Raw genomic sequence first — 17,334 nt, 5'->3', positions numbered from 1 at the left:
TGATGAATTTGAGATTTTCATTTGTTGTCATTTGTAATCATCAAAATTAAACAAAATAAACATCTGAAATATATGAGTTTGTATGTAATGTATGAATATAATATACAAGTTTCACTTTTTAAATGGAATTACTGAAATCAATCTACTTTTTCATGATATTCTAATTTTATGACCAGCACCTGTAGTTCTCACACCTACTTCAGTCTGTGAACATAGCTGACTATAATCCATTCACTTTCTTCACCAGGACTGAAAAAGAATGTATCACTGGGTGAGAAATGGCGGTATACTTTGACAGAACCAGCATGCCTCTGCTCTTGTGGTTTCCAACACACTCTTATTGGAAAGGATAGCCAGCTTTTAGTTCAACAGCACTTCTGTCTGCTTGGCGGTGGCTATAAGACCTTCAAGCTGCCAGTCTGACAAAACATTTCCAACTTTGAATAATACATTTAATTATTAACATAATGGAAGTTGCACTTACAGAAACTAACTGACTAACTGACAAACCATTTAGCATAAAGCACCTCACGAAAGTTTTGATTTCTGTTCATCACAGCTCTGATGAAATATTGTATAAAAAACACATTCTACATAAAATTTTGATGAAATGGTGATTCATTTACTAGGCATGAAAGAGTGGTGCTACCATGTAAAAACAAGGATCTATTGAAAGAGAAAAGCACCGAATTCAATCTGCATCTTTAAAGAGATAAAAAGCCTATTTGCTTAAAATACATTTATTGATTGTTTACCCATTGCCAGTGTGCTTCCCTTAAAGGGCATCATACATCAGTTTCCTTACTAGTTACCGTAGATTAATGTTGTATTTATTAGTTCCACATAAACCTCCTTTTACTGAAATCAAATGAGTGCTTAGATTGGAAATGATCTGATTTCAAAGGAAAGCTTAAACACCAGTCCATATATATATTTATATATTCCTTCTTGTTGTGTGGGAGTGCGACTCAGTCTCTGCTGAACTTCACATGACCCTAAAAGAAATTATTGTACAAGTGTCTCGTAAATCAGCTACCAGAGGTAGTGTGACTCAAATTGGAGTTAATGTTTTCTAAAAGTTGTACATAAAACTTAAATTGTTTGTCACATAATTAACTATTCAGTGAAAATTACTGCAGAAACTAAGGATTTCTGTAAGTGTCCTTAGTGAGCTTACATTTTATGCAATTTACATAACTTTTGTGACAGACTTCCTGCTCTAGACTTGAATCAGAAGTGGAGGGAAACATTAGGCTCCAATGGAAGGTGCGTCTATAGTGGAAAATCATGGGATCTCAGAAAAATATAAATACAATTGAACCTGAGAAGTAATAGCAGCAGTGTGGAGAAAGCCTTAGATGTTTGTTAAAAAATCTGATTCACAGCAGCATTACTGTTTCAATTTGTGCATTTTTGTATTCACCTGTAAACAGTTGCTTACTTGTATAAAGCAGAATGATTGAAAAAAAAAAGACAAAAAAATAAAATAAATTAAAAAAAAACTACACAGAGGAGCAGCACCTGCTGCCTATGGCAGGAGAATAGAGAAGCGCTGATGGTACATTTGGTGTTGCGGTGTGTGATCAAAGAGGCAGACTAGGGGAGGTATTGCCAAGCAAATCGATGCATCTTCATCTCTAGATGTTACCCACCAGCCTGGAAAGTGAAAAGTGCCGATAAGTGCTGCAATCAAAAACGAGAAAGTAGAAGGCAGCTTGCAAACAAGTTTCTATATCAAGGGTGTCTAACTTTAGTCATCAAGAGCCACCATCCTGCAACCTTGAGATGTTTTCCCCCCTCCAATGCACCTGAATCAGATGAGTCGCTGATGACCTCGCTGCACAGCTGAGTCAAATCCTGAGGGATTTCAGCCGAAGGGTTCAGGTGTTTGAGATTAGTGATGTCAATCTCAAGTCCTCAATGGCTGGTTATCCCACAAATTTCAAGTAAAGTTCACCGATTTGATTAGCAGAGACGTATCTAAAAGGTGCTGGACACTGCCCCCCTAAGCTTGGATTTTGATGTCCCTGTTCTAAATGAACATTGAGGCTATGGCCACTGACACCATCATGTACTACAGCTAATACTCATTTACATCGTCTTAGATTGTATATCATTGTTTTCTAGATCCTTCATAAAATCATGTTACTAAATATGCACCTTTAAACTATCTGGCTACTGAAAATTATTTCACCCATGGAAATAATAAGGCTTATCTCCATTATAATAACTGTATAATTGTTAAAAAGGTTCATCTGTTCATTTACTTGATTATAGAGGGTGGATCAGTCAGACAGATTTATCTGTTTTTGCCATCTTCCCTGCTTAACCCTGTATTAACAAGAACCATGAAGAATCTTCAAAAATTCAAGTTTATTGCAGTTAGAGTCTGGTTATAACATTCTGATTTAATTTGCACATTGGAGTTTAAATTTGTATCATTTGTGACACATCGGGCATATTTGTTATATTCATAAAGCATCTTCTGTTTACTAGTTGTATCTGATTGTATATATCGGGCTTTCTATGAAAAAGGTCTCAAAAAAATTGCATCAAATATGAAATACTTGAGGTTTAAGGGTTAATACTCTAAGATTCACTAAAGGTAATCCTCACTACTCTAAAAATGTCTTCACTTTCTAAGCTCTTAAGGCTTAAAGTGTGTTAAGGCTTCATTTTATCTTGATGCTTGTATCTTAGAATTTTTTAGTTTTTCCTAAAATTATATCCTCAGGAGCTACTTTTACGATTCATTACAAATACTATTTATGTATAATTGAAACTGGATGTTCACAAGCAGTCTCAATGAAATCTGGCTACATGTGAGGAGTGCTTCAAAGAAAAAATTAGGAAATAATTTTCCGTTTCTTAACGTGTAGATTTGGTAGATGGCCTAAAACATTTACACAGATGTAATAATAGTTAAAGGTGGGTATAAAAATAATGGTTCAGGAAGCCTGATTATAAATATCTGCCATGTTTTCCACTCTTTTATTGCATCATTTCCTTGCCTTCAAAAGTATGCACCTAATCTTGGTCTATCAAATAAAAACAAGATATAGTATCTCTTCTTCTGTGGTTGTAATACAATAGGTAGAAAGGTGAGAGGAAAGGGTTTTTTTCAAATTTTGTTCTAAACCATAAATAAATGAATACAAAACTAAAATCATAGTTAAATTTCAGACAATTTTAGCAACCTAAATGCTCTATCAAAGGTAGTAAAATGTTTTTAAATTCCAAGATTAAAAAATGTCAAAATGAAAAAGATTTTCCTGTCTGGATCCTTGCAGATTAAATTGTAGATTTTTTACAGTTAAGCCCGTTAAAATTCTTAACAAACAGCTTTCAACCAATCCAGGTTTATCAGAGATTCAGCTAATGAAAAAAAAATCTTGGCTAAACTCTTCAACAACTGTAAAATATCTTCGGACTGCTCTTACCATGTTTTACAACCTGATTTTTTAACTCAGGGATCTCAAACTGTAACCTTTAGTGGTGTTTATGCTTAAACACACCTGAACCAAATGAATGAGTTGTAAATAAGACTCTGTCAAACCTCACTCCTCACTGAGGAGGTAAAGATACACTTAAATGTTGCATAAGTGTTTTGAACTATTGAAAAACATAAAGCACATTTTGAATCTACAAATATGATTCTGAATGATAACTTAGGATAAGCTAGATGCTTTTAACCATCCAGTCATTCTTAGATCTGTCAGAATTGCCTTTATTTGATATGGGACAATGTTTCCAAACTACTGCATTACTTCCCTATGCCCCAGTAGCTTTCATGTAAACTCCTGAGCTTTCCTCAGGTTCTCAATAAAACCTTTTATTGTTGTTATGTAGAGCGGAGCCTGGCCCTCATCACAGAGCCACCATAGTGCCACCTGGGCAACAATTCCTCCTGCTAAGGCCCCCTGCTAGTATCTCCTGGGATACAATTGTTCCTCTGATGCCGGTGAAAACTTCAACAGGCTTTGGCTGAGCTCTGGATTCCCAGAACACAATAACAGTAATTTATCTTGCGAATATTGAAACGGAGCTGCCGTCTGAATCAGCAAGTTGCCACATGGAACTCTATTGTGGTAGAGGGGCAAGACATCCGTGTTATTCTTTTTCTGCCGGCTGCAGGAGCACATCTGGCAAACACATTTGTACCCTGCTTCCTGGCACATCTACTCAACACAGGTGAAATATCAAGTAGCTTTAGAGCTGCAGCTCACAGATGTTTTACACACTTTGGGGCAGAACTAATAGTATGAGACAAAGTAAACACTGTGGAAAAAACGTTTAAAGCTGATTTAAGAAATTATTACATTTGAAGAGCAAATCAGCCTTTAGTCAGCCTAGTGTCATATGTGTTTCAGATATGTTCATTTTACAACACAGCTGAAAAAAATCCATCATCTTGCTCCTGTAAAACTGAAGCTGCTGGAGCGGCAATAGATCTAAATTCTATAGAACCAGACCATGAGGACTGAGGTTAGACACCCCTAATTCTATCGATGCCCTACAAAGGCTTATCAGATACCAGGAGATAGTTAATAGCATTTGAAAATGAATCAGAAAAGTTTCAGTCATACTAAAAAAAAGGGTTCCCTAGAGCACTTTTTCACTTTAAAGGCTTTGGTAAACAATTATGGAGTCAAACCTCAGATTTTCAGTTAAATCCATACAATAAACAGGCAATTTATTAGGTTGCTCCAAAAAAATGGTATTTATGGGGGAAGAAGATTAAATAAAAGATTTTTTATAATTTAGGTCAAATATTCTTAAGGGGGAAACCATGTCACAACAAATTAATATAAAAACAAAAACAGTTGTTTTTTTCTTTAATTTTAACAGTCATGGAATATGCCGGCTGACCAGCTTCACCAGTATACTGTATGCAATACTCAAGTAGTACTAAATCCTGACAAAATACTGTACATTGAAGATGATAGTTGTAAGGTGACACAATGTAAACATTTTAAAAAGTGCTTTTACTTTTACAAAAGAAAATTATGTTAGTGAGGGATATTTAACAAACATGTTGATAGTAAAATGCAATATCAATTTTAGGTTTCATCCATCTGTAAATGTCAAATGTAAAATGTAAATAAGTCGTAACTATACTGTACATCCTTTCATTTTGCAAGACGTTTCCCGTTGACACTCCTTTTGTTTAGGTTCCTGCTGCATGCTCTGGGTTATTCCAGCTCTTATCCAGCTGTTTGGATTAACTGAGTGTGCAGCTGTTCAGAGGATCTCCATCTGAAGTTAAGTTATTTTCTCTGTGATATCTCTGTATCTAAGTAACTCTAACTGACTACTTTAAAACATAGCACCTTCTGCTGCACTTTTCTACTGAGCACTTGTCAGTTTCACACTGTTTTATTTCTGATAGCAAGGAGTAGCTAGCCTAGGCTAGCGCTAGCTTAGCATTGCTATGGCTTCTCTCTCTCCCTCCCTTGACTCTTTTCCAACTCTTCCTTCTTCCTCTCCTCTCTCCTGCTCTCTGTGTCAGATGTTCAGTTATTCCTCTGCCTCCTTTAGTGATAATGGGATGTGTAATAAGTGTAGTATTTTTGTAGCTTTGGAGGCGAGGGTGTCAGAGTTAGAATCCAGGCTTCAGGCTGTTGAACATCCAGGAGTTAAAGTAGGCCCCCCACGTAGCTGTCCTCCAAAAGTGCCTGAGCAGCCAGGCGATTGGGTAACTGTACGCAGAAAGCGTAGTCGTGGATCTCTGCCCACTGGTCACCACCAACCCGTTCACGTTTCTAACCGGTTTTCCCCACTCAGTGACACACCCACTGAGAAGCCCACTCTGGTGATTGGCAGCTCCATAGTCAGAAACGTGGCATTAGAGACACCAGGGACCATAGTCAAATGTTTGCCGGGGGCCAGAACGGGCGACATCAAATCCTACCTGAAACTACTGGCTAAGGATAAGGTTAAATACAGTAAGATTGTTATTCACGCTGGTGGTAATGACACCCGGTTACGCCGATCGGAGGTCACTAAAATTAGTGTGGCTTCGGTGTGTAAGTTTGCCAAAAAAATGTCGGACTCCGTAATTTTCTCTGGTCCCCTCCCTGATCTGACCAGTGATGACATGTTTAGCCGCATGTCGTCATTCAACCGCTGGTTGTCTAGGTGGTGTCCTGAAAACAACGTGGGCTACATTAATAATTGGCAATCCTTTTGGGGAAAGCCTGGTCTGATTCGGAGAGACGGCATCCATCCCACTTTGGATGGTGCAGCTCTTCTTTCTAGGAATCTGGCCACATTTATTAGTCCTCCAAAACCCTGACCACCCAGGGTGCAGACCAGGAAGCAGAGTTGTAGTTTAACACACATCTCTGCAGCTTCTCTACTGTTACCCACTCTTTACTCCATCCAGACAGTGTCTTGCCCACGACCAAAATCTAATAAATTAGCAAAGATTCCCAAAGGAGTAAATCATGATAATCTAATTAAAATCAAAATAACTCCAATTGGGGAAAAAGTTAAAACAATTAAATGCGGTCTGTTTAACATAAGATCGCTTTCCTCTAAAAGTCTACTAGTTAATGACTTGATTTGTGATAATCACATTGACTTGTTTTGCCTTACAGAAACCTGGCTGCAGCAAGAGGATTATGTGAGCATAAATGAGGCAACTCCTTCAAGCTATTTAAATTTTCACATCCCCAGAAGTTCTGGGCGAGGAGGAGGAGTAGCAACAATCTTCCAGTCTGACTTACTGATTACTCCCAAAACAATTAATACCTACAACTCTTTTGAACATTTAACCCTTAATTTCCCTGATCCAAATTTCAAGGCAAGAAAACCTCTTCTTTTTGTAACTTTGTATCGTCCACCAGGTCCTTACTCTGAATTTTTAGATGAGTTTTCAGAGTTCCTTTCTGATTTGGTATTAAATACTGACAGGGTCATCATAGTGGGAGATTTTAACATCCATGCTGACATTGAAGGCGATAGCTTAAGAGCAGCCTTTAATGCTATCTTAGACACTATTGGCTTTGTTCAAAATGTGAATAGTCCCACGCATTCTCATCTTCATACTTTGGATCTTGTGCTGACATACGGCATAGAATGTGAAGAAATAACAGTATTTCCTCACAACCCTGTCCTCTCTGACCACTTTCCAATAACCTTCAGGATTACTTTAACAGAGTTCTCCTCCCCCAAAAGAAGGTTCAATTTTAGTAGATCTTTATCAGATAGTGCAGTTATAAATTTTAAAGAATCTGCTTCACTTTCTCTCTCATCTGTGTCACTGAGCAGTGCTGCAGAGTGCAAAAGCTTAGCTTATTCCCCTTCACAGGTTGATGATTTTGTTGATGGGGTTGCTAGTTCTCTGCGTATTGCCTTAGACAACGCAGCTCCTTTGAAAATGAAAACCGTTAAAAATAGAAAGCTTGCTCCTTGGTTTAATGCAGAGCTGCGTACTTTGAAGCAAAATGCTAGGAAACTGGAGAGAAAATATCGCTCCACAGGCCTGCGAGAGTCCTTCCTAGTCTGGAAAAATGGTTTACTGCTGTATAAGAGGACTCTTTGTAAAGCAAGAGCAGCATACTTCTCCTCATTAATAGAGGAGAATAAGAATAATCCTAGATTTCTTTTTAATACAGTTGCCAAACTCACCCAGAGCCATAGCTCTGTTGAACCGTCCATTCCACCTGCTCTTAGCAGCAATGATTTTATGGGATTCTTTATAAATAAGATTGATCTTATTAAAAATAAGATCATAAGCACTCCTCTATCCGCGATTGTACCTGAGGTAGTCATGGAATCTGAACCGGGTTTAGACTGCTTTGATCCAGTTGAACTCTCTGAATTAGCAAAATTATTGTCTTCATCTAAGCCTTCAACTTGTATGTTAGATCCAGTTCCAACCAGGTTATTTAAGGAGGTATTCCCTTTGATCTCCTCCTCCATTTTAGATGTGATTAATCTATCTCTGTTACAGGGATATGTACCTAAAGCTTTTAAGGTTGCTGTAATTAAACCTCTGCTTAAGAAACCGTCTCTTGACCCAGATGACTTGGTCAATTATAGACCTATATCCAATCTTCCTTTCTTATCCAAAATTCTTGAGAAAGTAGTTGCCAAACAAGTTTGCGATCACTTCCACCATAATGAACTTTTTGAAGAGTTTCAGTCTGGCTTTAGAGCTCATCATAGCACTGAAACAGCTCTGGTGAAAGTCACTAATGATATTCTCATGGCCTCAGATAATGGACTTGTATCTGTGCTCGTCCTGTTGGATCTTAGTGCTGCATTTGATACAGTTGACCATAATATTCTTTTAGAAAGACTTGAATATTTTGTTGGAATTAAAGGAACAGCACTAGACTGGTTTAAATCTTATCTATCTGATCGAATTCAGTTTGTTCATGTTAATGATAGATCTTCAACACGCTCAAAGGTTACCTGTGGAGTACCACAGGGATCAGTGCTAGGACCAATTCTCTTTACTTTATACATGCTCCCAATTGGTAGAATTATTAGACAGCATGGGATTAATTTCCACTGTTACGCTGATGATACCCAGCTATATCTGTCTATAAATCCAGATGAAGCTAACCCATTACATAGATTACAGGCATGTCTTGAAGACATAAAAACCTGGATGACTCTTAACTTTCTGCTCCTGAATGCAGACAAAACAGAAGTTATAGTCTTTGGACCAGAGTCTCTGAAAAAGAAACTGATTAGCCAGTCACTTCATTTGGATGGGATTAAACTGATTTCAGATAATAAAGTAAAAAATCTTGGTGTTATTTTTGATCAGGACCTGTCATTTAAATCCCACATCAAAGAGGTTTCTAGAATTTCCTTCTTTCATCTGAGGAACATTACAAAAATTAGAAATATCCTGTCCAGGGGTGATGCTGAGAAACTAGTCCATGCATTTGTTACTTCAAGGCTGGACTATTGTAATTCTTTACTATCAGGAAGTCCACAAACTGTAGTTAAAAGCCTTCAGCTGATCCAAAATGCTGCAGCCAGAGTTCTAATGAAAATTAAAAAGAGAGATCATATCTCGCCTATCCTGGCTTCTCTTCATTGGCTTCCTGTTAAATCAAGAATAGAATTTAAAATCCTCCTTCTCACATATAAAGCCTTAAATGGCCAAGCTCCATCTTATATCAGAGATCTGATTGTTCCTTATGTTCCTAACAGAGCACTTCGCTCTCAATCTGCAGGTTTACTAATCGTTCCTAGAATTTCTAAAAGTAGAATGGGAGGCAGATCTTTTAGTTATCAGGCTCCTCTCCTGTGGAACCAACTACCAGTTTTAGTCCGTGAGGCAGACACCCTGTCTACTTTTAAGGCTAGGCTTAAAACTTTCCTTTTTGATAAAGCTTATAGTTAGGGTGGCTCAGGTTATCCTGAGCTATCTCTATAGTTATGCTGCTATAGGCTTAGACTTTTGGAGGACATAGGGACCCCCATTTCATCATTCTGCTTCATTCTCTCTCTGTTCTCCTATTCTGCAGAATCTGTTAGTTCAATCTCTAACCTTCTGCTCTCTCTGCTTTTCCTCAGAGTAGCTTTGCCTCGTCTGTTCCTGTTTGGCTGTGACGTCATCCTGGAAAGAAACATCAGCTGTGCTGCTTCTATCAACACCCTTGTTTATAGATGTTGGAGATCGGCCGGTTTTCCAGTGTGGTCCTGTTTCTCTGACCGTGACTGAGTGGATGTGCTCTCTTCGTCCTCTGGCATGGGAGCTGCCTTGGAGCTCGTCTGCCTGGCTGTGTGTTTCCTGGACGGGGCCGCCTTTTACAGCTGCTTTTTGTATCTCTGCTTCTGTCTCCTTGAACCCCAGTCGGCCTCGGCAGATGGCCGCTCACACTGAGCCTGGTTCTGCTGGAGGTTTCTTCCTGTTAAAAGGGAGTTTTTCCTCTCCACTGTCGCTACAAGCATGCTTAGTGTGGGGGATTGTATTTGAGTCAATGAGTCAATGCAATCAACTGGTTTTCCTTAGATAGAAAACTTTGTATCAATTTGACTGTATGATCTGGTTGAACTGTAAAGTGCCTTGAGATGACATGTGTTGTGAATTTGGCGCTATATAAATAAACTGAATTGAATTGAATTGAATCCCCCCTCCAATCAGCAAACCCAACCAGCTCATGGTGGCACATAAATAAATCAGTTATGCTCAATCTCACTGGGATCAGAATCCCTGACTCTCAGAGGTCCACATAGATTATTTGTTCAGGTAACTTGATGATTTTACATCTCAATTATTGCTTCAAGCTACTTACTGGAATCAGGGATGTTGCAACTTTGTATTAGCTTTGACCATCTAAGAACTATATATCCTGTTAAAACACACATCAATCAGACAGACTGATTTTATGCGTCTCTAGACTCCTCTTCCTAATCTATGTATAGCTTCATCTCAGTGGAAAAAACAGGCTTTGTTGTTGTGCTTAGTTTACCCTGCTGGATATGTCCTTGATCTGTATCCACTGTGAATGTGCCTCTCTGTGCACACTGGAGACAGGGAGGGTTCCTGCCTCCTCTGTGAAATACACACACAAGATAACATCTGTGTTGGTATGCTGCACCCTTGTGGCGCTCTGCTGCTACATCTCTTTAAGCCAAGATAAGGAGGCAGGCTCCTCAGCTGCAAGGGATGGGAATGAGATTCAATCTTTGGCATTTCCCTCAATAAAAAGGATCCCACTACATGTTCACAGCAGTAAAGTGTGAAGGTGGGAAACTTCACAGCGAACAGAGAGGTCTCTCCAAGAGATTGGAGAGAAATTTTGCTGTAAATGTACCACATGGTCGATTAGCTCTGTCGAAGGTTGAGATCCATCTGTGTATCCACAGATTAGCAAGAGGAAGAGGGAAGCAGCAATTCTGACATCTGATCCAAGCTCACCAGTCAATTGTTCTCCATTAGGCCATATTGGAGTGCTGGTCTTGCTGCTTTGATCTTGTAGAGATATCCCAGACAGCCGCTTTTGTGCAGCTGCAAGTATTGAGCACAAGCGTCCAAGGAGGTGACAAGGACAGCAATTGATTGGGCCTAAATGAGAGTGAAGTGGAGGATTGATTGCCATTGATCTACTTTTTTCCAACCGCAATCCCCCTTGTCTTTGATTATGACCACTACACTTGCAGTCAGGTCTATGTGAGCTGCAAGAAGGAAATCCCATTGAAATGTATTAGCTCCATTTGTGAGGGCTGTAATTATGAGAGGATCTAAAGGCCCAAGGTCGACGAGCAGCAGGAGCCATCAGCTTGGATGATAATAACAGGACTTCTCCTTGCCTCCCACTGTTATTTAGTCATATAGATAATAGGCTATCGAGGAGATTCTTTCTGTGTGGATAATAATCGCTTCTATAATGATTGAAAAAATGTTACCATTTTCAGCCACTTTAGATTATTTGATTGAATCAAAAAATAGTAACACAGTATAGCAAAAATGTCACCTATATATATACATATATATATGGTTGACATTTTTGCTATAAAAATATGTATAAATATTCAACTAAATATTTGAACGAATATGTTTGGCAACTAATACTCTGCAGGCTTGGAACTCAACCAGTTATTTAAGCAAAAAAAAAAAAACTGCAATTAATCATAAATCACTTGTTGTGAACAACAATGACAATTTTGATATTGATAAAGTATTTAGTTTTTATCAGTGACATGCATTTCAGCTTGTGAAAACTGCAAAACATGATCATATGGGTTTGGTTGGCTTTAACATTTTTGAATATGAAGCCGAAAACAAACACCCCTAAACAAAATAACAAATTAAAGATACATAGTCACATTTATATGCCTGTACGCAGACTAAAAACACGTCGATTATGGTAAAATAAGGCTATATACTCCAGGTTTCTCCTGATAATAAGTTGAAACTAATTTTTGAGACTAAACAGAACATGCATCTACCAGCAGTGTAGCTGAACTCCCATAAAGCCAGATGGTGGCCATTGACGCATCAACTAAACACGCAGCTCAGTGAATAGGGCTAAAAAGTATTGCTAACATCAGTTGTAATATTAGCAAGGATACGCACTTATGTGTCTATCAACTTTACAGCCACATCAACATGCAAACTCCAAAGATCATACTGCTTTTCTCGAGTTTTGTGCCTCTTGGAATCAAGTATCATGTGCCTTTTACAGTTGATCCTGGACTTTTCTTTTTCGGCATACACAGTGAATCACATAATGTTATGATAAAGATAAATAGAAAGCTTTATCTACAAAGAAACTGAGCAAAAACAAAGATAAAAAAAGAACAAATAATACGGCATTCAAATGCTGTAATTTGTAATAAAAAACGTTCTACGCAACCAGAGTGGGTTACTGGCACTAGCATTTAAAAAATGTGAAATAACATGAGTATATACCTTTAAAGTGGGAAACTCTTTGAAATGCTGTGTCCAAAAGGAGTCCCTGGATAATCCTGGACTGAGATCACCAAAGATTTTAATATGACTTTTGAGATTCTCTCAAAATTTGAGAGTAGGGGGTCATATAGTTCTCATACCTAGTAGCTGACTATAATCCATTCACTTTTTCAGCAGGAGTGAAAATGAATGTATCACTGGGTCAGAAGCGGCGGTATACTTTGACAGGACCGTCTTCCCTCTGCTCTAGTGGTTTCCACTACGCTCTTACTGGAAGGATAGCCTTCCTTTAATTCAACAGCACTACTGTCTACTATAAGACCTTCAAGCTGTCAGTTCTAACAAAATGCTTTGGATCTCTGAAGGTTTCCAACTTTGAATAATACAGTTATTTACTTATATAAAGGAAATTGCACTTAAAAAAATAAGTACAAAGTGATAATGAGAAATTAATGGGTTAATTTATAAAATAAAAAACTAAACTTACTGAGTACTTACTTTAAAACTGAGGACAGTAGAATAGCTATGAAGTAAACAAAACCAGGCAAAAAAAGGCTTTATGCAATCATGTCGATAAGGTACAAAAAACGTTTTTCCTCTGACTGAATTAGATTCAATCTTTCCAACAGATTCCATGGATTGGTTTTATGTGTTTTTGGGGAAGGAGCCATCAAGATAAACTGCTCAACCAATCAGAATCAGAGTTAAAAGACTTAACCGTTTAAGTTAAAAAACCAATACTCAAATTTTGTTCAAAATTTTTCTTCTAAAGTGTCTTTAGACTATTCCTATTTTTGCTCAAAAAACCCTCCAAAATATTAGTAAATATAATTAAAGGGACCACACGTAGAATAAACTTCAACAATCTATATTTATGGTTTACCTAATTTTTTATTGTTTTAAGGCTTGCTAAATTTATAAATTACACCCCAACATAAATAACAGTTACCAACTTGAGCAAAACGACCTGGAATGTTGAGGATACAAGTGAGGAGTTCAGAGGAATCAAATTGAGATATAAATGCTGCCTGTATAAATTAGGGGATTTTTAAAATCGAACATTAGTCTGACGAGAACTATCTAAAGAGAAAAGGAGAAAGATATAGATTTAAATTTCAGACAAAACAACCAACAGAAGGCGAAAGAATATAGACTCATTCTGCTTTTTCCCACATTTTTTTATTGAAAGCTTCATCAGAGAGAGAAAAAACAACTCATAAAACCCAATTCAGTTCCTAACATCCACAGATGTACAGATAAATTCTCAAAGATCGCACACACCAAGCAGCGCCTGCATGTGTGTGTGTGTGTGTTTTTGTGAGAGGCATGACCATGTCCTCCATAGCGCCAAAACAAAAACAAAGGAAAACCCCAAAAAGTAACCTGAAGTAACAAAAAAAGTGGTGAATAAAACGCTATGCTGTCCGAATAAATAGCTCTTTTTGCTGGATTCCTTAAAATATTTTCTTAGCAATCATCAGATTGTAACTTTATATGTAGCTGCTTGAACTCCTTAAGGCCTGTATATATGTGTGTGTGTGGGGGGGCTGGCTGGAGCTCCAGGGGTTCTGCAGCAAATCGATAGCTCTCATCAAAGGTGGACCGAAGCATCTATTAAAAGCCCAGGGCCTCGCTCGAGCAGGGGGTTGGGTTAGTTTGAGCAATTTTCCCACTGCATTAGGTGTAAGTGTGACTGTGCGAAAGTGAGTTATTGAACCACAGCTCTCCTTGAAACTCTTCTGTGAGAAGAACTCTGAACTCCTGGTTCTATGAACACATGATGATCAATGCGGAATGAGTATGCCTTCATTCATATAGGATGAATCAATCACAGTCTCCAAACTACATGGGACTATGGTGGTGAAACTGAGGTGGCAGTGATTCTGAGAGATGAGGAAGAGAAGGATGGATCGTGTTTAAAGGCAGTGAAAAAAGCACCTTGCCTTGATGGACGGACACATGGTGGAGACCAAAGATCTGCGTCTGCTCATGTATGGATAGAATTTCTCCAATTGTATTGCTTTTTTCCTTCTCTCCGGTTGGAACATTACCTCACGGGAATTAGTTAGATGATATTTACTCAATTAGTGCAGATAAGAAATGTCATGTTTTATAGAAATGATTGCATAAACTTTAGAGCACTTTAACTGTAAGCAGTTGCAGCTTCCATTCAGCCAGACCTATTATCTAAGATACAATCTCAGGATCTTAATGCATTTCCCAGAAGGGATTACTATATCCTGTAGCAAACTGTGGGTTTGTCCTGTAGTAAGGTATGGTGCAACTTGATCATCAACCCCCTCAAATGGACACTTTCACAGCTGAGGAGTAGTGCTAATTCTCAGCCTATGTCTAAATGTAAGCTCAGCCTTTTACTAAAACAGCTGCATCTTAACTCACTTCTAATGATGGGAAAGAGCAAAGAACCTCATTTGGGCTCACCTCAGATGATGGAGATCCTCACCTTATCTCTAAGGCTGATTCCAATGCAGTAAGGGGGATGGTGTTCTTTTGATCATTATCCATACATCTTGACAATTGGAGAGTATTAAAATATAGATGGCTCAGCTATTTTTCCTTAAAAACAGATCCAAACAGTGTGTGCGCTATTACAGAAGAGAACCCAATCAGTCTATCCTAGGGGTGAGCAATTCCAGTCCAAGCAGAGGGTCCAAGTGCTGCACGATTTAGGTGTTTTTTCGCTTAGAAACACAACATGGTTTGAATAACAAGACCATTAGCAGGCCATCAGAAGACAAACCAAATAAGTATGGAATTATCAGAGTCAGGTATGGAGGAAAAAGGATGCAACAAGTACCAAGTCTATTTATCTAAACCAGAGATGTACCCAACAGAACAACAATCAAGAAGCTTGACACATAGGCTTGACTCTAACCAAGAGCAGTGTTAGTTCAATGTCCCCCAAAAGGCTTTTGGTCAACAGCAAAAAACTTTACACTGCCACGTCTCTCTCCTCTCTCCTACCTCTCATGATAAAACTATGTTATTGATATCATATCTGTTGACATCATAAACACAACTGATTCGGTTATACAAGGACTGGATAGGCTTTAGAAAAAACTATGGTAACTATATGCTGACAGCAACTTAGCTTTACACCCAAAAGCAATTATTCTAGGTGTGTTCCTTCTTAAATACAGCTTTTTAAGAGGGAAAAGTTAGCTTCTTCACCTATCATTAGGTTCTGCAGAAATATTGATTATTCTTATCCTGAATCAACTCTCGAGGAAAATTTTTTTGACACCACTGCCTAAAAGATGCATATAAGGAAAAGAAAAGCAAAAGAGGTAGCCTAATCCAGATTGATAGAGTTTTGGTCAAGTGGAAGTAAGATGTACTGCTTAAATGGAAACTATTTCCTTTGAAGAAGATTTCTTCCTAGCAACACGAGCTAATGATTGTCCTTTCCTTTTCCCCATTGCCATTCTTGCCTGGTATTGCTGGCTCCTGGTTTGTGCTGACACATGATCTGACTGGGGGCACATTTCCGTAACAGCCTCCTTAACATTTCAGGCATGCCCTCTATAGACTTACCAAGAAGGCATTTGTATGCTGAGAAGGTACATTATTCTATTGTGCTATTAAGAAAAAAGCCATTTCTGCTTGTTGGGTAATCTTTCAGATCTATGTGAAATATTGGTAGCAAAACACCTGCCTTAATGTCTCTTTCTTTCTTTCAGACTCCATTAGCAAAATGGAGGTGACATTCTTAGTTGTGCATTTTCTCCACATAATCTCTTGGCTATTTGTACTCCTCCATAATGCTATTACAAGTGTATCTCAAGCCATTTGTAAGACATCCTACTCTCTGATGTGTAACTCATGCATCATTAGTCTTATTAGGCTTCACAGTATTATCTGTACTCTAAGAAGTGCAGCTGTTCAGCTCTGGAGAAATCTGATTCTGCTAACACATTGCTAAAATTTGTACCATGAACCACCAAAGAGACTCTTCACTGCTGTACAGTGAGTCACAGACACACAGCAGCTTTAAGTTGGTATAAATAGCAGCTGTGTTGTATCAGGGTGACTCTTTAGGAGAGAGAATGTGAATCCATCACGCAGTAAGCCTCAGTGCTAGCTGTTAAGACAACGATATGGGAGAATGTATTAAGGGGGAGATGAGAGTTCATTTTGGGGAAATGTAAAGTGTAGACCACAAGTAGGGAAACAGACATACAGTTGGTTAATGCTTGGTTGTCATAGATTGTTTCTCAGTCATATTTTCACTCCAGCATTTTTTTTAGTTAAGGTTAATTTGCACTTCTATGGAAATGTATATCCACTTGACGAATAAATCACATTGCCTCTTCTGTATTCTGAGGAAAATGTTTTTTTATGCATGGAATAAATACCATCTCTAGTGGCAAAAGTATGCTTTGATAAAATAAACGTAACAGTAATCAATACATGCAGGGTGTGCATTTTTATGTGTTTTTTTATTTTTATTATATACCAAACTTTGACGAAAAATAAACTGAAACTATTGGAAGTAGGTGAAGATAAAATGGAAACACATGGGTTCAATATAGGGCTGGAAACAGGCAAAGGGGCAAATTGACCTGGAACATTGGTAGCTTGAAATCACATCTTGTTTAGCAGATGGAAGACAAAAATTGTTGAACTATGAAAAAAAAATGAAAAGATATTATGGCTTTAAGGACGCACCCTCAGGCCAGCTTCATTTGTGCAATCTCAAGTTAACATAGTTAGTTTGAGGTCCAACAATCTTACGCCGATCAAATGGAACAGCTCCATCTTTAGCACCATTGAGCAGATTCCATAAGCTCTTCATGTGCTTTACTACTGAGAGGATGTGGAATCATTTGGAAGCTTTGTAAAAAGGCACTAAATGTTCAATTTGTTTGTTAAACACAGTATCTAGCATGATAACATAGTTTGTCTGCAATATGCAAGCCATCATTTGAACT

The sequence above is a fragment of the Cyprinodon tularosa genome, unplaced genomic scaffold (genome assembly GCF_016077235.1).
Source record: "Cyprinodon tularosa strain WSP-4 unplaced genomic scaffold, ASM1607723v1 ctg13, whole genome shotgun sequence".
In the NCBI taxonomy this organism is placed as follows: Eukaryota; Metazoa; Chordata; class Actinopteri; order Cyprinodontiformes; family Cyprinodontidae; genus Cyprinodon; species Cyprinodon tularosa.
The sequence above is the reverse complement of the archived record's forward strand: the minus strand, read 5'-3'. Positions refer to the sequence as shown.